At 40.1% G+C, this 24,998-nt stretch overlaps 1 protein-coding gene across 9 annotated transcripts in view; it reads right to left on the bottom strand.

Annotated features, from left to right (window-relative positions):
- The window catches only part of FHIP1A (FHF complex subunit HOOK interacting protein 1A), a 94,831-nt gene that overhangs the window by 65,214 nt on the left and 4,619 nt on the right, over positions 1 to 24,998 (bottom strand). For 5 of the 9 annotated variants that reach the window (XM_068680943.1, XM_068680940.1, XM_068680948.1 and 2 more), the window contains exons 2-3: positions 20,759 to 20,865; positions 11,116 to 11,211 (exon numbers count right to left, since the gene is read on the bottom strand). The gene's annotated coding sequence lies outside the window, so the exon portion shown is untranslated. Of the gene's footprint in view, positions 1 to 11,115; positions 11,212 to 13,338; positions 13,492 to 20,758; positions 20,866 to 24,998 lie in introns of those variants that run through there. The other 4 variants (XM_068680944.1, XM_068680947.1, XM_068680946.1 and 1 more) reach the window with 2 other exon arrangements.

Below are 24,998 nucleotides of genomic sequence, written 5' to 3'. Positions count from 1 at the left end.
TCGGCACCACTAATACTGCATCCAAATTGTTTCCTCCAGAAAAAAAAAAAAAAAAAAAAAAAAACACATTCAAGTAACAGCAACAAAACTCGCTTTACTCCAACAGAAGGGTTTTACAGATCAGACGTGGTACTGCTCCCAAGCAAAGTCCGTGCTTTTCCACAGTGCTGTACTCTTCTCTAACAAGTCTTCTCAGAAACAACCATCAGCAAGCGTGCTAGAGTAGCTTTACACAAACATCAGCTCCGAACCAGCAGAACGAGGGCTAATAGCGACCGCAGGTGAAGCTGAGCTGACCTCAGGCAGAACAGCCACCTCAGTACTGAGCCTCCCGGAGCTTCCTCTTCCAGGAACATGTGTACACGGTGGCTCCACACAGAGCCAGCAACCCTTTGTTAATTTTGGCTCCGTTTCCTGCAAAACTGCTTGCAGCATTACCAGGGACAAACTGAGGCTGGAAACATTCGAGCCGGATTTTCTGGAGCGCTGAGCCACACCATGCCAGCTCTAACATACCTAAACTATTTTTGCATCTACAGCATAGACAGCCCTCTGTGCAGATAATCTGGCCACATATCACTGTGAATTGACTTTACATGCTTATGTTCAATGCGAATTACAAAAAATTTGCACAGTACAAATCATGAAATTGTATAACCGAAAATAAAGCCTACCACACAATAGGCAACAGTTCCTTTTGGCTTTCCCAGTGATCAGATACAACTAAGCCAGTACACACAGTACCAGGTTCAGAAGAACAGCAAAATTTGTATCACTTAAAATTATCATTTATCTGTAAAAGACAACCTTAGAGCAAAATGTTTTTTTTGTGTGTAATAGATGACTCAAAATAGATTTATTATTGTTGGTGATTCTGCATACACAACAAAATTTAACCGGCTAAAATGCTTTTTGCATCCAGATTGCAAATAGACCTATCATGCACATCCCCCAGTAAATTAAGTTGGACGGCTAAAACTTTGTAAGGGTACCCAATTTTAATTTCTGGATGACCAAACCTGTTCTGTGTCAGCAAGGCAAATTCAGGGCTGCAGTGCATTACCAAGTACTCCTCTCCTACAGTTACATATGAGCGTGCATACACGCTAAGTGCAACGCATCTGAACAGTTCAGAAAGTATCCTGAGAAAACGAACAAAGGTCAAAATAGAGTATTTCTCTGGCTGAGTTAAATTTAAAAGTTGGACTAAAACATGTATAGGAACTGAATGGCAGCTCTACAGCAGTTTCACACATTAAGGTTAACAAGCAGCAAGCAGGCTAGCTGACAAGGACATAATTGGCATTAAAGGCGGCAGCAGCACATCTAATTTCCAGTGCTACAGTTATTATCTCAAGGGTGCTTTGTTAACATTGACTGTACAAATAGAATACCTTACATCAGTGTTTTTACTTTTAGCATATTCAAGAATCCTGTGGCACATTATGTTATTATCTCATACATTACTCTGATAGGGGACTTAGTCTCACCCAGTGCGATGCATCCTGTTTACTTTAATGCCAACTTCATTCCCCTTTCTCAAAGTGGAATAGAAAAACCACAAAAGGTTCGTACTTATAATTATTATACTGTTGTCCTTCCTTCCAGGGTTTCCCTTCAGACCCAGTTTTTCAAGGCACAAAAAGTAACACTGTCAAACACTCACTGCTTCAAAGCCCTTCAACCTGGAAAGCCAAAAAAAAAAAAGCACAATAGAGACCACATGCTTAACATTGTCATCAAGCTGATGTGGAGCCTCCCTGCTCGCAGAGGTGAAAATGTTTAAATGCCATGCTAGACCAAAGCCAACTCAGTGCTTTGCAGGACTGAGCCCCAAAAGAACAAGAAGCTGGGAAGAAAGACTCAAACCCAGGCCTTCTATACAGTATAAAAGGAGCATGAACTGACGCAGGGTTGGCCTATATTTGATTGCGATGAAGTTTGTTTGCTTTTATTCACTGATGTATCAGCAAGCCAAAGTGGGCTCAAATAGATCCTTGGACATGGAGAGTTGCAGAGACTTTATGCTTAGTGGTTCCTAATCCACAAGGAGCAAGTCAGAGCCACCGGCAGAGCAAACCCCCAAAACCAAGTATTTCTCATCCTCTTCTCTATGCCTCAGTCCTCCAACAGCTTGATCTTAATGAAAGCACCAAAGCTGCAGTTATGCAGAGCACTTTGCCAATGAACCAGGTCACATCAGGCAAAAGAGGTAAGAGGTGACAGAAAGGATTGTGTTTGTTTCTGAGGTGTTGTGGTACCTAACTAAACGCGACTTGCAAGAACATCCTAAGCATTCAGATCAAAGTCCACAGGAAACAACCAGTGCAAACATCCCCAGTTACACTGGGGCGTGGGGGCTGTTCTATTTTTAATACTCAAGAAGAACTCCTCCTGCTGTCCCTCCTCAGCCAGGATGGGAACAGAACCTTTTGTACGGGAAAACACATTTAGCCACCAGCCTCTCTCACACCGGCAGCTGCTTTTATACATAGCAGGGAGACTGAAGAGGCAGAGCAAAATGGAGCTGTATCAGCTCAAGGTCAGGTCTTTAAAAGGAAGCAAGCATCTTCTCACTTTGCGTACGGCCACAACTCCCCAGGGCAATGAACTATGTCCCCTTCCCTCCCATCCTGCTCCACAGTGGAAAGGCATCTGTGACATGTTCTCTGACTGCCAGCAGCTTCCAGCCCTGACTCACCCAGCAGCACCGCTGCCGATGTACTCTGCACATAACTCAGATCCTCTCCTTCAAGTCAGGACTTCTGCATATCTGCGTGCTCTTTCCACAATGCCTAGAACAACAAGCAGGCCAGTTTTCTTGCAATAATTCCTGCATATCTAGAATAACGCTTTCAATTGTTCAATCATTTGGTGTCAGCCCGTCTCCTGCAGACAACCTGCCATATCGCTGAAGGTACTATGTGAATTATAAGAAGAAAATAGGGAAATACAGATGGGTAAAATTAAAAAGGTACATAAAGGACTAGTCCAAGCAGAAATAACTTTTTTTTTTCCCACCCAATTCCATTTAATATCACTCCAGCAGAACAGCATTTCATTCATCAGAAAAGCACAAATGGGAGAGCAATGGAAATAGCAGAACTGAATTAAACAAAATGAGGATGTTGGTGGTTTTTTTTTTTTCAGACAAAAAAGGATGGGAAAAGTAAAGCAAAACTATAGGTAGAAAGAAGATAGATTGCTCTGATTTGTATTGACAAACCACTAATCAACCTCTTCTGTACTGCACAGTAATGTTCAAAAAAAACAACCTATTCCCATCACCACCTATGCATATACACACGGGTACATATACCAGCCAGTATGTTTTGCCGTTAGGAGTCAAGTTGCTGCACAAATGCCTTAATATGGAGGCAGATTTACTGTACAGGTCTTTCTAATTTCATGGTCAAATCCTACATGCACCATATATAAAGCATCTGAAACTTGCACATAAAAGTGACAGTTTCAGATGTAGGCACCCTGCAATAAAAACTGAACAACACCACACATACTAAATAAATCTTCTGCCATTTATTTCCTTATTTTAACAGTGAAAACATGAAGAAACAGAAGAAAAAAACAGACGTGGGCTTACCTTACTACGCATTATTAAAATGCAAAGCACAGTAGCTTGTTAATTTTTCACTTGAAGTAACTATATAACTTGTTTGGGAAATTATTCAGCAGAAAATACGTTCTAAAAACTCCAGTCATTTCATTTCACCTTTCATTTTCTATCACCTACAAGTCAGACTTGTATATGCAGTTTAATGAAAAGTAAAGTGCACAAATCCTTGAAGCCCAGATACAGAAGGAATGTGCTGTGAGCATCTGAGGTTCCGAACATTCCTTCTGAATTTGTCTTACTACAACAGATAAGTATTTCCCCCCCCGCCCCCCAATCACCACAGGAAGCTCAGACAAGAAGCATGCAATCCCTTTCTATATATAATTGAGATATAAAGAAACATCAGTATCAACATGGCATGTCAGAAGTTAGTTTTATCACACTAGAAACAAAATCCCAGCTTTCTATACATCAAGAAATATTTCCAATCTTCTGTCTCCATGATGCTTGTCATGGACACATGCTAAGATGATGATAGATGAATGGCAATAGAATGATGATAGATTAAAAATAATGACTGATTCAGGCGTACGAGATGCTTTGAAGAGTACCTGAAATATAAACATAAGTGTAGGAACAAGAAAATCATTATCCATACTTCCCCAGGCACAGATTGATTTTATGTGGATTCTCCTGCTATTAAATGTGCAAGAATCAGGGTCGGGAAAGAATGCAGAAGCAGAGTTGAGGTAAATCAAAAAATTCAACCACAACAGATGTGCATTTACCTAACCATTTTATCCTGACTTGCACAAAAGAGGTCTTCCAAAATTTCTTAGCAGCTAGGTCTGTAGCTGATGCTTGCTTACGGAGTCTAGGAGATGGGAAATGTGCATGCTAACTTCCTGTAAAAAAGGGAAGATGAGAAATTTGGCTACTCTTTATATAACATGCTAAACACCCACCTGGGCAGCAGTTTGGAGGGACTGAAGTTACCACCTGGCCACTTGCACAGGTGACTTTTGTTGCTGCCTCCACTCAGGCTGTGAGCATGTGAGGGAGGACAGGCAGTGGCATCAGCTTACTCCTGACTTGAGTGGGAATTTGATTCACAGGGATCAGCCGTTCCAGCTGCTCCCCCACAGATAGCTTTAAGACAATTATTCCTCATTATGAAACACACACTGCTTTTGTATGCTACTATAGCGTTCTATGAGGTTCAAGAAAGAGAGCAATAAATAAATATTGCTCTCATATTTAAAAAATAATTTTAATTAATAAAATAAAATAAATAATGAAATAAAAATAAATAATGAACGGGAAAAAAAATCACAAAACAAACACTGGGTAATTTAATAGGAAGGCTTCTCCACTAGCTGTAACCATGGGCTAAATAATTAGACACAGCTCTGCAGCTGGTTTGACTCCAGCTTAGTAGAAGACCTCTCATTCTGGAGTTGTTTGCTATCTGCTTTCCACTGTTCATGAAGCACCCTCGGGCTAAGCTGCACAGCACTCAGCAGCAGTCCCCACACAGGCTCTGATGACATCTCTATATGCTGCCCATTTCCTACAATGAACTTGGCCTTGCCCAGTTTTAAAGTGTCTTTAAGACAACAGCTACTAGAAAGATGTGGAGGAATCACAAGTGGTGCTAGGAAATTAGCCACTGACAGAACTGAATTTTAATCTGAGATAAAACAAGATTCCAGCTAGAGGCCAATACTGTTCTACATCTTCATTAATGAGTGCAGTACCAGAGTGCACTCCCATGCTGGTTTGTGGAAATTACAGAAGTGGGAGGAGTAGTTGATAGATCAGATAGCTGTGATACCGTTCTGAGATCCCAGCAGGCAGAAGGGATGATGAGAGAGGACACTCACAAAGCTCAATATGCAAAAGCCCCGCACCTGGGGAGGGATAGCTCCAGGCACAAGCACGCACTGGGGACTAACCAGCTAGAAAGCAGCCTGGCACAAGACACAGGGACCTGGCAGACACCGGGCAGACCATGAAGCAGCTACGTGTTCTTGCTGCAAGGCTGACACACAGCCATCGCTGCGTCCCTCCTGGCCTGCAGCAGGAGCAGGATTGCCTGCAGGTCCAGGGCAGCTGGACAGGATGACCTCCAGAGGTGTCTGCCAGCCTCAGCTGTGCTGCTGCTCTGGGAAGGGGCAGGAGAAGGAAGAGGAAAGGGCAGCACCATCAAGGCTCAGCTTCAATCCAAAAGTGAGAGACACTCCTCATACCAGACATTATGCTTATCTCTGACTACACCAGTTGCAAACACAAACTGCTGTTGCTCTTATTAAAAGCTAATAAAACTATTAACTACAAAATTATCTAATAGTGCTTGCACAGCAGTTTGGCTTATTTTATTTAGAACAGCAGAGCACTGCTCCACACATCACACCTCCAATGCTCTAAGGCAGCACAGCTATGACTACCTTCTCAGCAATCAGAAAAGCAGCAGAATGATACCAAGCACCTTGAGACCAGGTCCCTTCACTTCTCACCTGCAACCGGTCTCAAGGGGGTATTTTACACTGGAGAGAGAGAAAAAGGAAAACTGCTTCTAAAGCTCTTGACCTTGGACTGCACCTCCGGAGAGGCATCATACGTAGACATGCCTCGGTCAGATACAAAGCTCACATTGTTTCGGAACACTGAGGAACCTATCTGGGAAGCTAGTGGTAATATGGTGAATTAAACATGCTACGAGAGAACATGCAAACTCAGTTCTCTTATTAGTAACATGCTAATCCATAGATTATAAAACAACGCTTGAAAATCTAGAACAGATGCATTTACACTGACTTCATCAGTTCGTATTTCAGAGCACAGAAATAGATAAATTTCTATGTATCACTTGAGATTTTCCAGAATACTTGCTTGTAAGATAATCGTGCAAACAATCCAAATATTTCCATTATAAAAGAAAAACAAAACATTGATAAAAGAGCATCAGTAACTGCTCAGGGCTTGCTGTTGGTTTTTGTTTGCCTTTTTCTTCCTCCCCAGTTTCAGAAAAAGTGAAAAATTCTGAACAAGGTCATTCATGATACTGCTTCAGCTGCTGCCTTGCCTTTCAGAAGCACCAGACCAGTTTTTCTCGTTTCTTTTCCAAAGGCGGTGGGACAATAGCTTCATCTCCCCAATTAACTACTGTGGGGCACTCAGCTCTAGGCAGTTGGCTTACCCTGCATGAGCACTTATTACTACCCTCCTACTTGTTTATATTTCTCAAGACACAGCATATTAGCTCTTCAACCGTAGTTGCTTTCTACACGTTCATTCTGCTGAGTTCGTCTCACTGGATTTCTTCAACTGCGTCTCATTAAAGCCTGATTATATTCCTCCTCTGTATGCCACGTTGACTTGCAGCAGCATTAACCAATGAAAGTAGAATCCAGCCCCACAGCCTTAAGATGTACGAGACCCCAAAGCTTTCTAGGCTATAATTTTTAGTGTCCAAAGATTAACAGTTCGTCTTAATCTCAGTTCTACCCTTCTAAGACAGAAAAGTTTAGAGAGTCTCTGATAGGGTTTTCACTAAAATATACCGCCAAAAGATGGGAAGAGCCAGTTAAACAACTCAGGGTTCCCAAGAGAGCAAAGTCCTTCCCCTTGTGCCACATCCCTAGCATGGGTATTCTGTGCGTGGAAGTGCACCTGGTCACCCCCAAGCTCATTCAGTTTACCAAACTATCAGAAGCAAACCCAGGAGAACAGAAAAAGGGACAGTTTCCTGATCAGTGGGGCTGTGCAGATCCCACCTGACAGAGGCTAGAGCAACTCGGCTGCTCCTGGGACTATTCCCTTATTTTTTATTACCATAGTTGTATATTTAGAGCCCTTCCAGAGTGGAATGCTGAGGATTTACACTTCCATACCTTACCATTTCTCATGAGCCAGTCATTAAACACAGGTTAATTCTTCTGAAATAACATTACAAGAATTCAAATTTCTCAGCAGTAAACATTTCAACATGTTTAAAATGCCAGGAGACACTAGATCCCTGTTCACAGTTCATTCAGAACTATCCAAATGCAAAGGAAATATTCCCTGGCCTGGTTGCCACTGTGTCCCTGGCAAGAGAGACAAACTGATACAGGACATGTATGGAAATAAAACAAAATGCTAGCAGAATTGGACAAAAAAAGTACTTACTGGCCAAGAGATACATTCCTAGGAATGTTTAGAGAAACAATCATGTTCAGTATATCTAATAAAATAAAAGGAATTCCTTATTTTCTTAAAACTTTTCACATCCTTTCCTCTTCTGGCACTGGAAGAAGTCTGTTGCTTCAAATATTTCTTCAAACATCTCTTTCATGTTTCATTTCCCCCATATTACTCCCCTGTAATGTTCAGCTCTGCTTTTGGCCAATTCCAAACTAATAACACCCTTTGAGGCCAGCAGATTCTTCTTCAGACCCCATAACACGCCCCACCCAACCCATACATTAACAGTAGTCTGTAAATCTCCTATACAGTCACAAAGAAGTGTAAGAAAGGATACAGAAACTTCCTCATCTATTCTATTCCATCCTCAAAGATCCTTGGTATGGAGGGAACTGATTGCAAAAGCACCTACCGTGACTCCAGTAGAAGGACTGCAGTACCCACCTTAAAATGCTGTTTTCTGTTCAGCTGACACACCCTTGAAAGGGCAGACTGATTAGGTTACAGCCTTCCCACAAGGAGAGAAGCAGAAAACTAACTTGCTCCTTTCAGGCAAAATGCATTTTTAAATTGCTCCTGTGATGATAGCTATCATTATCACCTACCTATCACATCAAAATAAAGTTTCAATCTTGCCATTCACAAGTAGCAGAAAGTTATGCTGAAGTTTCTAAGCTGTTTCCAGAACAGGAGTAGATATTTCAATTATTTTGGCTTTTGAAAGTTTTTTCCATGTCATGACCTTCATAACGCTTAGAACTGGAAGATCGCCTTGGCTATCAAGCCCAGTCAATTTATAATTTATAATCCCCTTGATAAATTAATCAGACTCCAGATTTTTAATATTCTCTTACATTCACTGAAGATACTATGGCATCTTCAAAGCAGTGAAATATTAGTCTGCACAGATTTTCTAGTATCACACCGTTGCCTACTTACTAGTATCACCCATAGAATCAGATAACTGTCAAAGAGTTTTATGAGTTTTGCTTAAGTGAGGACACAAGTAATTGTAATCTTTAAAGACTGTACAGTAAGACAAATTTTCAAGTTACTGAATTCACAAGGAAAAGCTACATTACCACAGCCTCTTCAAAAGATTCATTTTCTTAGTTGCAGCTGGTTGCTCAAGGGCATACCTAAACAATTGGTTCATGAGGCTAAAATAAATGCTTCTCTCCAGCACATCCTACAACAACAGTGCTCTGCTGCTAGACTGCTAGATTGTACAAAAAGTTTATCTTGCATAGGCCACTTGAGAATTTACAACATTTTACAGATTAGCCATCTAATTTCAACACACTGGAGGAACAAACTCAACTCAAACAAAGGTTACAAGGACTTGAGAACAACCAGCAAAACTAGGAGTTATTAGATATCAACGTTTTGAGATTTAAATTTATTTTTAATTGTTACCTGTCTTCTCAGTGTAACTGGGTAGCCACTAGGTGTGAAGAACAGCTATGAAGTGAAGAAACACTACTGAGGAAAATCAATATTAACTGGTGATTACCAAGTTATTTTCCAGTATCCCTTTTTATATCTGGAGGATCAAAGAACTTCAAAAAGCAATTGAATTCTAATTATACAGTGATTAAACTGACAAACATCAACTGTCTCGCACTGAAACAAAACATTTATACATTCCTTGGAATGCAAATTCAAATGTCAGAAAATTAAATCCCAGAGCAGTACCACTCAAGCCAATGAGTTACACTAATTTTACCTGTGAGAATACAGATTTGGGTCAAAGTTTCAAAATCGTTTTGAGTTAGCCTCATTCATCAACTATTCCCCCACTAGCAAGAAGATTTCCTGCCTCTTCAACATAACGTTCCTGTTCAAAGGGAGGCAAAAACCCCCTATGTTTCACAAAAAAAAAAAAAATCCACACAAACCAGTTTAAAAGTTTTAGAACCTGGGGCTGAAGTAGTCAGCTGCACACCTTCATAATATATGGAAATAGCCTACAACAAAGCAGCCTCTGTGTCAGATACACTGCTGCACTTCACTGGTAATGAAAACCAAGCTTTCAGATTGAATGGACATAAAAAGGATATTACAAGAAATCATTTTGCAAACTGCATGCTGCTTCTAGCAACTGGCGCCCCACAGGAATATATCATGTTTATCTAATCACTTCCATCTTCTCGTGGTTAAGATAAGCCACAGTTCATTTTAGTTAATAGAGCCACAGAAGTAGGATGAAACAAGTATTCTGCTTAGCCTGCATTTTGTAAACTTGTGCACACATGTGCCAATGAAATCAAATTAATTTGATTTGATATTTTTTTCGGCTTTGAACCTCATGCACTGCCAGCAAACCACACTAATCTAATCTGGGTGGTAGAAAAAAAAATTCTCCAAAATTCCTTCTCAGTAATGTTATACTTAGAGTTTCCAAATCTTTGTTCTAAGGGACTTACAATAAAAACAATACTTGATGTAAATTTTACATTTCAACTTAATATGAAATTAAGACCATGAATATTGCTTCCAAAAGCCCAACAGTATGTTTTAAGCAGGTGACATTGAATTTTCATGTAGACAATTCTATTTCTAGCAAACCAGAGTTTAAAAACTTATTCTAGAATCCAGTGACATAAATGACAATGTGTATCCACAGCCCTGAAGTATACACTAAAGCAGAGGTGACAAGTCCTTTAAAAAAATATAAAAAGAGTATATTAAATGTGATTCAAGTGTCTACAACTCTGATCCTGCATTCTCCTCTCTCTGGGTATCTCCATTTGCTGCCTCTGTTCCAGCACCAGTGTTAATTTGTGACTCAAACAAGAGAACTCATTGTTACGAGCCACAGAAGGTATCAGAAATATACGTGATTTCTAAAAGTAACTAGTAAAATTCATTAAAAAAAAAAAAGGAGAGAAAAGAACTTACAGAACAAAAAAACTATTGGTTTTGATTAAATAAGCACATGGCTAGAGACACCTCTACATGCTTGCGCTATTCACATATTGCCCCCACGCACCTGTGACCCGAAAATACCCCTGTGCTGAACTGATCCGTGACCCCCGTCAGTACAGATGCTGCTGCACTCTCTGCTCAGTTGCAGGTATGAGTACACGCAGGTGGAACCCAAACCTGACCAACAGGAAAATGTGCTGAATTGCACGAACGCTATGCCCTCTCTGGTTTCACCTCAGAACAGCACTCCTGAGGCACTGCCCTGGGAAACCCAGCTCTGTGCTTGTGCAGCAAAACTTCCACCAGACCTCTGCCCCTTCTTTCCAGTGCCATAAACCTGTCACCTCCTGCTTAAGGACAGTTCAACCCAAAAACCCACCCTGGCTCTGCACTGGTGTGTACAGAACGAATGCATCGAACAGCATTACCTTCACTGCTTGCCTGATTAACAAGAAGTTTGTCTGACAACAGCTCCAGAAAGGCTTCTCTGGTGTTTTCCTGTTCAGCCTGTTCAGGTTCTCAGACTGCAGAAAGAAAACCAAAATCTAATCAATAAGTTTACATTTAGCCTTCCAATTAAATCTGTTCTTGCAGGCCAATAAATTAACAATACCTACTCCTCTCTTTGATTTATTCCAAAATTGTCTTTTGAAATAACAATGTATACTTAAAACCAACTTAATTAATCCACATTTGGAAAAATGAAGTCAGCTCTACCTGAAAATTCTCTTTATTTAAAGAAAAAATATGGGCAAGCAAAGAAAATGACAAATGGGAAAACACCCTGTTAACTGAGTATCTGATCTTTAAATATTTATTTTTTTCATTTTTGTTATAGCATGACTTCTCCACGCAGTTTTCCAAAGCTGTCATCACAGTGGTTGTTGTTATTCCAAAATAAACATAAAATTACTAAATCGCTATGTTTACAGTTCTCACTTGCATTATGAAAATCAGACACACACTTTTTTTTTTTTTGGCATTATCATTAAAAGCTCTTCATTTCTAGGTCTGAACTTAGCAGATCTCAACTACTCAAAACGACCACAAATTCCCTTTGTGCTGCTTTGAACTTACCAAACCTCCTTTTTTCCGAGTGGTCACCAATTTCCTTGGGTTTAGTACCAAGCACAATTTCCCCTAAGTTAGTACTAAAATAAAGCCAGTTCTGGAAAGATAACTACTTATTACTTCTATTTCAATATGACTGAAGTTGAGAAAACCAGCTGTCGCTACCACCAGAAAACTAGTCTTATTTTTTCATTTCATCTTGCCAGTGTCCTGTCCCACCTATCATTACACACCGTTAACTTTACTGCACTGTGCATAAATTCTTCAGGACAAAATAATAAACCTCATTAGACTTGAGACACAAGTAATGTCAAATAAGTCAAGATGGTTGGACAAAACATTTTTTATGACACACCCTGAAACTCTGGAATGAATAGCCCTGATTATGTGATACACACACAAGTTTTTTTCCTTGTTTGTCTTGAACTGAGAAAGATCGTGTCTTACGCATTACTAAAGTAATGTACACACCTTTGTGCTTCCAGATAAATGCATCCTTTATGGACCTATCCCCCAGCACCACAGTAAGAGCAAATTCATACACTGGGATATAGCGATGGAAGATAAGACAATAAGAACTATTTAAATCATTTATAGCACATCATTGGCTCCTAAAAAAAGGCCATGCCAAGTAGCCTGCAAATAGCAATCCTATGAAAGTATAAAATCTAAGTCATGTATTAGCTCTTTTCTATTAACATTTTGTGAAGCTTGAGGCAGTTTAAGAATTACCTACAACAGTAGAACAGAACCTTAGCCTGTAACACTCATTTCACATAACTGATAAAAACCAAAATTTTCACTGGATTACTCCTATGACACAACTCATTGCTGGGAAGAAAGAAAATATTCCCTCCCCACAAGGCTAAATCTTCATAAATTTTCTACTTTTTTTTTTTTTTTTTTTAAAATCACACCTCAAAGCCTTACAAATCTTTCACCAGGAAAAAAAAAAAACAAACAAACAGAATTTAGCTGAAAGGAAGCTTTATCCTAATATCCTGCATACAAACGAAGTAACTTAAAAGAGGTTTTAAAGTATTTTGTGTCTTTTCCATTCTGAAATTCCAACCTGGACTTAGGAAAGATTTCCTTAAAGGAGTTTAATTGAAAACAAAAATACACGGAAACACACTTATTTCAAATGCATTAATATTTTCTGATTATCAACTGGTACCAAAATCTTTATCATGGATAAACTTCAACTAGAAACTCAAGCTCTTAAATTAATGATAAGAAAAAAAAAAAACATTTCTTGCTATCATTAGCTAAACCAAGAAGATCTCAAACATACTAGTAAAACTGATGGCTGGAGCCAGCACAGTAGGAACAACAGACAGTTTGTATTAGTTCTATTACTCTCTACCATCAGTGAACATGTTGCCTGCCCATAAACCTAACTAGATTTTAAGTCCGGTAAGGAAGAAACAAGTCACTGAAAGCTGTACACCTGCTATAAATTAATTTACACAATGAGATGGGAATACAGTCTAAACAGGTTCTGGTCCTTTGTTTTCTATCAGGAAAACCGACTGGCCTCAACTCTAATAATGACAACCCACCTGGAGAACAACTCTTACCTACAGCAACTGATGGAGAAACAGTCACTTGGGAAATCAAGAGCTTCCATACAGCCACAGAGACATAGATCGCTGCAGCTCAGTCCATTTCAAAGTTGACACTCTTTCAATTTTGGAGGTAGTGCCACCTGTGCTGGGAACACGTAGTGCTTCTGGACAAACACCCTGCTGTGGCTGAGCCTCTGGAAAAGGCTTGACATTCAGATACATTTTTATAATTTGCATTTAATAAAAACAGGTTTACAGCCCTGTCAGAACTTCCAAGTAATTCCTTCTGACAATGAAAACCAGAACAGATTAAATGCTTAACTTGTCAAGCATCATTGTTTCTGCAGCCCCCGGTTTCATAAAGATCCTTTCATACGATACTTTGGGAACTCCTACAATATATTGCAGAGAAACCAGCTGTTTCCCTAGCCATTACAGAGAAGCACAGGTCAGTATAAGAAGAATCTTTCCTTTCCAGTTTGACAAAGCAGAAATCTCCCATTCACAGGTGCACACAAACTGCATCAAGCACGAGGTGGAAGAATGACTGACTATGCTGTATTACAGGGAAGGACAAGACCAAACACATGCTACATCAAAACGTGATGAAAGATGATGTTCATTTTCATAAAGCAAGTGTTAGGAGTTTTACAAAGAACAAACAGGACACCAGAGTTTACATTATCTACCAGCTGTTCCTATCCTTTCTAATCAGTTTCAAAGAAAACTGGAGTATACAAACAGCAGGAACTAGTGATCACTTGAAAATATCACTTCACACTACTGCTTTATGACACTATTTGAATGGCATGAATCGACTACCTACTATGACTAACACAGATCTGGAAACCGAACACACTGACGAATGGCAAGCTTGTCTGTACTAATCCCAATCTCATTTAACTCCCACACACTGGGCTCGCTCCTGCCATCTAACTTCACTTCTCTTATCCACACCAGTTCCTTATTCCAATCTTGCAATTAACAGCCACATCTCCTTCCCAAATGGTGCCAACTCTTATATGAAACATTCAAGCTACACAGACCACACCCCTGTCTATGCTCTTTGATCAGCTCTTTTTGCAGACTGAGAATAAGTTCCACTTGGGGAGGCAATGCACATATCCAGCCCTTTCCACCTTGTAAAGCAGCTTATCTCATAAAAAAAGCACACGTACAATGTTGCAGCAAGAACCAAATGATACTCATACTTGTAGATCAGGTCTGGGAGAGATTTATCTGAATTTTCATCTGTCAGTTGACTAGTTTCACTGCACAGAAAGGTGAAGTAAGACAGCACAATGACAAACCAAAGTCTAGCAGTCCCTGCCCCTTATTCTGTTTTCAGAGTAAGAGGATTTCTAAAGTTTGCGTGCTCATTTTTTAAGTAGAGATGGAGATGACAAGTCCTTCCTCCTTGAACTCTTTGGGTATCCTACAGCGTACCTGTTAGGAACAAACACGCATATTCATCTCATGAAGAGCTTTTCAACTATTTTATATCCCATAGCCCAAATGACAAGGAGATACTCTGAAAAGAAAAAAAGAGGAATCATTCCAACTCACGAAAATCCTGGTATATAGCCTTGTGCGTCCTCATCGGTGTGCCACTGGTGATCTATGACCTACATAAACACTATGTAGGTCACAAAGTATTGCTCTCCAGAAGTCTGCAGGGCACTGAGAAACAGCTGAAGTGCGTTTGATAATTGCCATATATTGATTTCACGTGTTAGCAATTACTGTGGTTGCCACAGGAATATTATGCAAGTGTCACCCTGCAGAGGATACTGTATAGGTGTGAACAAGAAGAGAAATGATTCAGTGCACACGGGCAGGACGCTCCAGAACTCACATCACCTAAATGCAGCTCAGTGCTACTGGAGCCTCCACCCGGCACTGTAAATAAAGTTGAAGTCTCAAGCCCATTTTTCAAAGGAGTTGTGTCCATCAAGCCAGAGCCTATCGTGACAGCCAGTATTCCAAATTGAGACCTCGTACTTCAGCAGACAGACTTCTATTATGCATTACTTATTAAACACATCCACTTCACCTGCAATTAATGTGTCTACAGCAAAGAACATCTTGCTTTGGTAGCTGCTCTGTTTGGCAGACAAGCTAGATTTAAAAGTTCCTTCAGTCTGCTTTCCACTGCAGACAATGAAAGGGGAAGAAATTAGTAAAGTGAAAGTTATCCTTCTCTATGAATATGAAGTAACTGCCCAACAATTGAATGAGATCTGGCAGAGTAACAACTGAGAGGGCCAACAAAAACCTTTATGAGAACAAGCCTTCTGATGATATACCCTCAGGTCACACACAAGAGAAGCAGTAGCAGTGAACTGTATTCCACAGCATGAGACAGTCCACACAGAGAAGTCCAGTGGTTTCAGGCTTTTTTTCTTCCACCACCTGAGTGAGAAACCCCTGAAAGCACTGAAACCATCATCAGTTATGTGCTCGCTGCCCTGTGGAAGCCAGCCGCATTTCCCTTGCTTGCTGCCACCCACCCATCCCTGTTGCTCTTTGAAAACACTTGTGTGCCACACGCTGAGCCTGTCAGGGGCAATTAAGAAACCATTCTGGCTAAAAACTAACCATGGAGAAAGAGATAAATAAATATACAACCACACTAGACCCATCAAGGTCATTTCACAGCTACACACTGCACCCATGAAATGCAAAATCAGAAAGAAGTGGCGTGACACTGAATGCTAAAGCTGGCCGTGCTGCCAAGAAGCTGGTCACAAAACTCAATTATTGAGACAGGAAATGCATCATAACAACATCTTGTTAAACCAGCTAGGTGCGCGCAGAGGGGAAGGAGAAATCCACACATTTCTGTTAACACTGGAGTCATTTATATTAAATTCATATTTGACATCTAACAAGGCCGCACACATACAAGAAAAAGCAAGTATGAAAAGGGTGTCTATTCATTTATACAGTGCTTAGCATTCAAAATGGATTTTACAGACATCCTGCTAACCTGTCTGGCAGAAAATCCTCCAGACAACACAAATTAATTCCAAACAGGGAGGCTGTCAGTTTTTCCCTCTTATGAGCAAGGAGCTAGAATTGTGAAATGGCTTTCAGAATGCTGTTTTAAGGAGCCATGCAGCAGTTAAAAAAGGTATACATCACGGGAGGAAAAAATTTATTTTGCATAAGTACAGTTTTTGGATGAGAAATCATAGTTCGAACTGGCTGCAACTGAAGTAGAGCCGCAGTTTCTAAGATCATTCTGAAACAGCTCTCTCATCAGAGTAGCATGAACAAAACCACTTCAATAATGAAGAGCTAATGAGAAGACACCATCAGTTTATAGAGCAGAAATAAAAACATGATTTCAGTACAGACTAGACTAGAAAACCCAACAGATCCTTCATTGTTTTATGCTCCAGAATTTTAGTGAAGATCATACCAGGTTTATACAGAGGCAACTAGAAATCTAGTTACAGTATTTTAGCATCTTTTCCCCCTTTGTTAAAACAAAGGGGTCGTCTTCAGAACCAGCCCATTTTCTCTAGCAAGATGATACCACAGCAAATCTGTCTACCCTCCAGATCATCTCCAAAACCTTTCCTGCCAGCACCCTTAGTGCAATCCTAATCCGGTCTGTGCCTCCAAAATAAAAGAAAGGAAAATACATACCTAACACCAACATGGAACAACTTTACTCTGGGAACTATTACTATCTAATGTTGTTGGTTGTGAAAGTTTTTTGGCAGTCCTTTGTTGTTGTCAGTTTGGTTTGGGGAGCTTTGCTTTCAAAGACATTCCTCATCCAGAATCACAAGCTTGAAATTGCAAATTGGTACAGGGGACTGTAAACATAGTCAATGAAGAAGATGGTCATATGAGGAATAATCACATTTCTGAGCTGGCTAGTGCATGTTTTCAAGTTTATGCTTAATACAGTATAAGACATATTTAAGAATGGTGCCGTATTATCCTAACATATTCAATGTTTCAGCTTCAAAGTACTGCAGGACTGATGCAATAAATCTTTGTTTCCTCTACTGAGGCAGTAAAACAAGATGCAAAGGTCTGTTCTTTTGTAGTCTACAAAAGCTTGATTTCTCTGTGATATACAGTCAGTGTGCAGGCATTAAAGAGAAGGCATTAAGAACATTGAAAAATTCTCTGAACACAAATATGTAAAAAAAATCTACCTCTGAAACCTTAACATTGAGCTACAGTAACTTTCCACAAACTAAGTGCCTCTGGTTTTCCAATTAATTTAAAACCAAACAAACAAAACACACAAATACACACCTTAGATGTAGAGGGCAACAGGAGAGTCAGTGTAGCATATGAAATAGGAAGAATCTGTATTACTTCACAAAATTCTATTTCCCAATCAGCTTTTTTTTCCTCTCCATAAAAAGCCATAATTAAATTTTAAAAGCACAGTTACAATTAAACAGAGAGCTTCCTGTACTCATAGCTCAGAAGAGTCATATTAATCACTCAATATTGCCAGAGTGTACTTGTCACCAGCTCTTATTCACCTCCAGACAGAATTCAGTACTGGCAGGTAGAAAATAATACATCCTTATCTCCAGAGAGCACTGACACTTGGATCTCATTCTAGGCACTGATAAACCATTCCTGCCAAGTACAGTCTTGCCTTGTGTAACATTTTTGGAAGAACAAAGATTTTGCTTTTGCACTAAATACATGGCTTTGTAAAAGCAAGCAAATAAAACCACACACCAAGTAAGAAATAATACACATCTGCATTCTCTATCGTAAATTGGTAGGGAAGAGAAAATGCAAGTTTCCACCTTCTCATTTCTGAAAACTGGGACAAATGAGGAAGATATGAAATGGTGGAAGAAATGTTATTAAAAAAAAAAAAACACAGAACCAAAAAAAAGTTAAACACATACATACACATAATCAGCTGTTTTGTTAGCCTGAAATTCTATCCTCACTGAAATCAGTGGAAAGGGATCTAAAATTTTAGAACACAAAGATAGTCAATTCATAGCAGTAACCTTCATGAATTAAGATGCTCAATTCTGTATCTTGAGAACGTCAACATCGTTGTGACAGAAGACAGTTTTCAGTGCTCCTTCAAGCCACAGCATAGAGTCCATCAAACTTCCTTTTAATAGGAAGGATACGGGACATCCTCAGAATGGCAAAAACCTTTTCAAAGATTTTTGAAGTGAGTAGCCAAGAGCTAGTCATCCCCTTTCACAATTAATTTTGAGCTGAGTATAATCATAGGATTACACTGCATTTTATTTTAGATGGAAGTTCTCCTTAGAGACTGCGTTGCATCCCATGTATCATAACCTACACCACTACCTAGACTAGATTTTATGAAAGATGCATAGCCTTGTGGTTTGGGAAATTTAAATTGCTTTCCTTATCTTTCCCCTTCATATGAAAGCCAAGAAAATAACCCCAGAATCCACAGTCCACAGATTTATGAAACAACACAAACACTCCCAGTAGGAATACATGCCATTCAAAGTCCTAAAAAACAGCAGATGCACTTTAAAATATTAAAAGGCAAGTTTGTTAAAAATTAGCTGTTTCATACATACACAATGGTAATTAAGAGAAAGTACATTTCATAGAAGCAATACATCCTGATAAACTTACCTCTGTGAATAAAGCAAAAAAAAAAAATCCTAAACTGTTAACTTTCAATAAAATTCTGCCTACTCACTTTTGATTTAGAGATCAGTTGACGTAGCCGGACTGCCTCAGTTCCGTGCTTTCCTTCTGCTATTCAGAAATTTGCCCAATACCTTCCAAATGAAATTAAAGCCTTTGTTTCATCTCACTGTTGTTATCCCTAGCACTCGAACTAGAATTTTCACACAGTCAAGTGCCGTCCCTGTTTTGCACTGTTAGTGGACAATTAATTAAAGGAAAAGAGTTAGTGCACCCTAATAAACATAGGCCACAGGGGAAGCACAATAGAGGGCTGTTTACAACACAGAGTGGATTAAAAGGCAGGGTTTGCCAAGTTGTCACTAATACAAGCTGATTAAGTCTGCACGGCAGCATGCAGACATTAGCATAGGTCGGGAAGCAGTAAAACCACAGTGGCTTGGAAGCAGGGCCACACAAACATGACTAAACTGCTTCCAAAGCTAATCTAAGCGTCTTCATACCATGTTTCCTAGCACTCCCTGTTCTAGGATTTGCTCCTGCAGAGCCAGTGTGGGTGTAGGCATGCCCACAGTCTCCTTTTTTCACATCGCTGTCTTACACCAAGGAGTTCTAGCTTCTTTTCAACTTCTACAATGAGAAGTTCTCCAAGTCTCGCCCATACATTTGATGCAGGAAGAAATAAAAAACATATTAAAAAGAGGCACAATGCTTTAGTATCCTCTGGATTCTCCCTATCTGGTAAGACAGGAAAGCAGAGACAGGGAGAAAAGGAATTACCAGCACTGCAGTCTCCCTGCATTTTGCAGATAGCGTTGTACCACTGTAGCAATCTCTTACTCACCGAAGAATCAAAACCCATGCGAAGTCATTCGGTGCACTTAGATGCCTTTTGCCGTGGCAATACCCACCCTGTCTCTATTACAACTCACAGAGGCTCACATCAGCTGTTCTCAATACTATTCAGGACTTTTCCTGAGAACACATGTCAATACAAGTGTCTGACCAACCAAGGAAACAAAACAGATCACAGAGAAACAAAAACATGTGTATCACATACTTAGACAGACCCTCGCTAGCTCTCATTTCCCCACTACCTCCCTCTCCTCTTGGAAGCTGAAATAACCCCTCTTAGCTCACCCAGTCATTCCTCCAGATTCCCAGGCATTCTTGTTGTTCTTCTCCAGACTGCCTCCAATGGGTTTGTACTTTGATGATTACTTTTTAAATCAACTCCGTTTTCAAAACTGGGAACTACCTCAACTCAGACCTTACCTCCACTGGTGATAAAGATTACATCACTTAACTTGCAGAGTATACCTCTATTCTCACCTAGGTGATGTAGATACAGGACCCCCCAGTAAGAACTAGACAGGTCCTGAAGGGTTACTGAAGCAAACCTCAGGGGAACCAAGGATGCATTTGGCCCTCTGGCCTTCTCTGCTCACTCCCATTGACCAGGCCGAAACAACCATGTGGCAGCAATTACTTCAAAGTAGCCTCACTCTGTTTGAAGTAAGGAACTGAGCAGTGGGGCTCATACTTTTGCTATGCAAACCTCAACCCAACCCAAGAACCAGCCCTGTTAAAAAACCCTTTACTGAGGGTAGAATTAAACCATTCTATGACAATAGCTTGGTATGATATTCTCTAATTTTACAATTCCATAACCATGTTGACTCATTCTTCTCATCCACCATAATCTTTAAGTCTTTAAGTCCTTAAGTCCACAAAACAGAACGCTGTCTTTTGAGTCCGCTGCCAGAGAAAACTGTTTTTCAAGCACTTCAGCACTTACCCACAGTGAGTTCCTCCCGACGTTCTTTAACAAGGGTGAAACTTTGACATTTTCTACCACAAGGACTGAAGATACCAGAGATCAACTGCTCCTCCTGTCTGCAGGGCCTGTTAAGAGTTTTGGAGAAAGAAATTGTATTAGCCTAACACAGTTTAATCTTAAAAATAAAATTATCTGGGCTACTTCCCATTTCTTTGTCATCTTCTAGTGCTTCAGAAGAATGTAAGTCCCATGAAAAATACTGGAATAAACAAAGTTAAACAACTGGGTCTACAAGTGTTCACTTCTATCCTCCCCTCTAAAAACAGAGGCTCATCAGTTGCTTGTCAGTACCCCAGCATTACACACATCCTCCATGAGTTAAGAGTTGCAGCAACCCAGGGATTACATCAGCCAGCTCTTACCCTTTGAATAATGTTTTTTAAACACTTCAGACCTAAACTTATCTCAGTGCTCTTTAAGTTGTCCCCTCCCCATGCCAGCTTAGGGTTGTAGCACTCGCCTCAATCATGAGTTACATTGGCCTCTTAGTCCCAGGCTCTCTTACAAGAGGATGAGGTGAAAGACCTCGGTATGCTTTGTATTATCTGTCAAGAGCTCTAGTCTTCAAAGAGCAGCAAACCTTCCTTGTCTTGCTCTTCACTATCGTTATATTTCTCTAACGACTTCTTGTCGATCTTCGTCAGTCTGAGAGTTGCATTTTAGGATCACATGCTTGTGCTCTAACTCTACACTTGCCCATACTAACCCAACTACTCCAACTACCAGGACTCCCTTACCCTCCTTGCTGTGTCTGATGTGAAAGAGCTCACTGGGAGCCAAACCAGCCTCTCACTGCTTTTTGGTTTCCCCTGTGGAAGAATAGTTTCTATTTCTGCATTAACATAATTTCCCAAAGGAACAATCTCTCTCCTGTGTCATCTTCTATTGCTCTTAACACACAGAAGGAGTGGATAAGATTCATGTTGACCCCACTCGACTCAAGTCTGCCTTTCTAAAAATCCCTTGGTTTATTTCACAGAAAGGCTTATTCTGCCTGCAACTGTTTCTTTCAACTCCCTGATGCCACAGACCCCAATATTCCTGTTCCTGAATAAATAATATTTTTATCTCAGAATATTTGAAAGTACTGTGGCATGATAACCGCTTGGATCACATTATCTTCTGTCACAGCCTTTCATCACTGCACCCAGTGCTGAGTGCTCCTGAAATGCTGCTGCTGGGTTGACGCCTCCTTTAAACCTCAACTGTTGTTACTTGAAATGTTTGCCAAAAATTGGTACAAATATCACCATTAGTAAAGGAACAGGCCTTCCTGCCAATACAACAAGGCGTTATCCCCCACGCTTGCTGCTGCTTCAAAATCACTCAGTAACTTTCTACCTATTGAATCGCTGCACATGCACCTGCTACGGCAATGATAAGAACGTACAGCAAGTCCTGGATTTCAGCTATGCATAGCTTAGCACTTCCCAAACTAATACAACATCCATGAAATGCGAGCGACTGCTATCATTTTAGAGTTTTAAATTGTCAAGAGGAGGAATCAGATAACATTTCATTCATCTTTAATTCATTTAACTTTTTAAAATGTATCTGCACATGAAGTAATTCAAATGCTGTTGAATTTCACTGAAGGCTAATGGGAAATGTTCATGCAAATACAAGCCACAAATTCCGCTAACAATTTTCTTCCTTATAGGCAAAGACTAAAAGAAACCTTAATGCCTGGTAAAGCATTCAGATAACTTCTATATACACCAAAGGTCAAATAATTCAGGCATTTTAACTGAGCTGCCTTGAATGTCAGCAGAAACCAGGTCTGGGTGCCTACAACTTTGCCTACTTCCTCAGCCACAGCAGTCCATCTACTGAAGAGCATTATCACCAGCATTCACCTCTGCCCCTAAGTCCTCAATATTGGGTGGCGGATATCACTTAACTCTTCCAATTAACCCATTTTATTAACAGGTTGCTGAAAACAACACCACCGACATGAGACGTAACTTGCAAACAGAACACATCACAAAGGCAACGTTTGCTAAATGGCTTGTTGTTTCTCTTTGAATATTTAAATAAATATTTCTCAATAGAAGTTCTTGTAAATATAAAGAAGTTTTCTAAACCCAAGGACTCCACCAGCATCAAAGTGAAACTAACCCAGCTTGATGCAGCCTAGGGAATTCTGCAAAACCTCCTCCATTCTCCTATCGGCACCAGCAAGTCAGGAACCCCCGAGCACTGGGTTGTTGCTGGCAAAGATCACCACTGTGAAAATCATGCCAGCAAAAAACTGCTCAAGGCAGATGTAACCACTGACATCCATAAAACTTCTGTGGTATCTGGCAGCCGGTTCACACTAACGTCTTCCAGTGCTGTTCACACTGCTGGGACCAAAGCATTAAGAACAGGAATCACTGAGGGGAAATTGTTTTGCTTTTTTCCCCTCCTTTTAAGAGAACGTAGTATTTCCACTTTACGTGCTGCTCGCCGTATGAAAATGTTTCAAGGAGCTGATAAAGAACTTTCCAGTTGTTTACCTGAAACCAGTCCAAGCGGGCAAGCATAATTAATCTCAATGCAAGTCAGGAATTCAGAAAGGAAATTGCCCACTTAGACCTAGCAATTCCAAATGTGATAACTGACTATGAACTGAATGGCAAAATGACTAACTATTGAAAAAAAAAAAAAAGGAAAAAACACAAGATTCCCTCAAAACAACAGACTACATGAACCCACCACCACTACCTTCAAATGTCAGTCAAGCCCCAGTATGAGTGCTTCTCTCAGACCATGCCACAGGTATCCCAAGGGCATTTGGGTGGGTTAAACAACGTCAGAGCCAAACAAGGAGCAACACACCCTTTTTTTTTTTGAAGGCAGTAATGGTTTACAGAAAATTACTTGGCTGCTTAGCACCGGTCATAGCTGTACCTCACTCAGGCACATATGGGAGACAACATAAAGTAATTCCAGGTCACATGCAGAAGGGTATAGAGCCCTCATATCTGAAACGCATCCACATCTCTCTGTGCTTGGGAGTAGTAATTAAGGAGTTCCTCACAATGGGGAATGAGCTTTTGTCCTCCATAGGTTTTCTTATGGGAATACATTCTGAATTTATGGCACCATACTAAAACACGTTTATGGCACAGGCAAAGTGTCTAAGTGCCACAAAACTCCAAGGAGGAAACAGCACAGCTATGCACAGCAGATTGGTCCAGTGGAATAAGATAAGCACACATGATTATAAAATCAGCACCTCCCTACTCATACTCCCTTCTTCCCAAATACTTTCAAAATATATGCTTACAGAAACACTACTCTCAATATAACCAATACCAGTACAGCATTGCAGCAGCAAGCCAAATTATCTCTGCCTTTCACATGTGCTGCAATAGGGCAAGAACCTGCCACATCAAAATGAGTTAAAGTAATTTAATAAAAATCCACGCTACTTTTTTGGACCTGGCTACACCATGGCAGTTTTTCATTTGTTGCTCTGTCACGTGTGTCAAAAACAAACACCTGAAAAAAATGGTTTAGTTACTATAAATATATCAATAATAGCAGTTTATATAACTAACTCAAAAATGCAATATCCTCAGCATACACTTTCTCTCCTGCACCAGGGTACGTGAGGTTTTACTAATGATTGTATGAGTTCAGTTGGGATTGGTTTTTCAGCAGTTCAGCTCTCCAACCAGCAGCGCAGTAGACAGCCAACAGTTAAATTTAATTTACAATTCAAAAGTTTACTGGCATATAGGTCTTTTAAATAGCTTAAAGGGGTTTTGTTTGTTTGTTTGTTGTGCCAGTGTTTTGTTTTTTTATGTACATTAGGAAATCCTTCTAGCTGGGAGCTTTCTTGCTGGCATCACTTTATCAGCTCCCCAGGCAAATTAAAATATTACTACAACAGTGACTACATTAGAGCTACTTATATAAGAAAGTTTCACAGAAATAAATCCTACCCTCCACTGATAAACAACACAGGCAAGTTGTTCAAAATGCACAAGACTTAGGAGGAGAAAGGGCACAAGTGTCTCTCAGCAAGTTACTTACGCAAAGATCCTAGCACATGTTTTTATTACCATACAGCTTGTTTTGTTTTTTCAAACTGAACAATTTATACTAAGGCATGCAACTGTTCAAATCAATAAAACAACAACGTCTGTCATGCTATTTGGAGACTTGAGTAGAGGTACAAGGGACAATGATGACATTTGACTATCCTTCT

Source organism: Anas acuta, chromosome 4, assembly GCF_963932015.1.
Source record: "Anas acuta chromosome 4, bAnaAcu1.1, whole genome shotgun sequence".
Lineage (NCBI taxonomy): Eukaryota > Metazoa > Chordata > Aves > Anseriformes > Anatidae > Anas > Anas acuta.
Note: the sequence above shows the minus strand (reverse complement) of the source record. Positions and strands in the feature narration are given on the sequence as shown.